Raw genomic sequence first — 1,327 nt, forward strand, 5'->3', positions numbered from 1 at the left:
TATATATATATATATATATATATATTAGAGCTGTTATTGTTAACAAATAAACGCATGCGATTAATTTTACAATCCTTAATGTGTTAAAATAATTTAACGCAAAATTACTGAAGCACAATTTCTATTATAACCCTTTAACCCCATTTTGCTACTCTGTTTGCGATTAGAACATTTTCAGCCACTATCTCCGGGAACGTTTTCAGTCCAATGATCCAGTAAGCAAATGCATTCAAACAATCCATCCAAAACAGCACTAATATAAAGGAAACCAGGCTGATTACATTTTCAGAGATTGCAGAGAGAACAGAGACTCGTGTTGCGTTTTCAGTGAATTATTCATTCCAGTGTGTTTCGCTTTAAAACACGAGCTCTGTCATAGTCTGTGATTGTCTCTGAAGAGCGCGAGCCCTCACTCGTCACACGCGCTGTGTGTGAAGTACAGACTGAACGAATTGTCAACACATCCCACCACTGTATGGCCAGATGAGACGCAAACTATGATTTCTCGACTGGATAACCAGTCTCGCTAGTAAAGTTTTGATGGATGAAGACGGTAATAAAGGTAAAGACGATTGCGGTGGCGTACACGAGTCGCACAGTACAGTAAGCAAGCGTGAGTCCGTTATAATAATGCGTGTGAGTGCTCTTGATGCACTGACCACACATTGTATTCATGCACAGGCACAGACATTTCCGTACATTCACGTTGTTTCCACACACATTCACGATAATGTTTTGATTTGTCATGTTTATGTTGCTGTGTTTAGTTATACGGAATGGATCCGTGTACTGTAGTAGATATATGCAGTCAGCAGGCGGTTGGTTTAGTTTTTTTTTTTGTCATCTCCATGTGGTCCTGTTCGGTATCGCAACTTGGCTTCTCTAAAATGTAAAAGAGCTCTTTGGTGTTGCACTGTACACATACTACAAAATTCTGATTTTTTTTCTTTCATATGTGCTTATATGGGCTCCTTATATTATTTGGCTCTTTGGTGTCCTTTTGGAGTTTTTAAGTGTCTTTTTTGGAAAGTCATCTAAATTTATCTTGAAAAAAGCTTGCAGAAAATATAGATTTTTGAGAATCACCCTTCAATCTTTTGGTTTACTTTGCTGGATATAGCAATGATGACAAAATAAACATTTGAAACAAGATAAATGGTCTATGCTTAATTTCATGAAGTGTGCGATTAATCACATTAATCACAGAAAAAGGATGTGATTAATCAGATTAAAAAATGTTATCGATTGACAGCCAGTATATATATATATATATATATATATATATATATATATATATATATATATATATATATATATATATATATAT

The sequence above is a fragment of the Sinocyclocheilus grahami genome, unplaced genomic scaffold (genome assembly GCF_001515645.1).
Source record: "Sinocyclocheilus grahami isolate Dianchi unplaced genomic scaffold, SAMN03320097.WGS_v1.1 scaffold904.1, whole genome shotgun sequence".
NCBI classification, from domain to species: domain Eukaryota; kingdom Metazoa; phylum Chordata; class Actinopteri; order Cypriniformes; family Cyprinidae; genus Sinocyclocheilus; species Sinocyclocheilus grahami.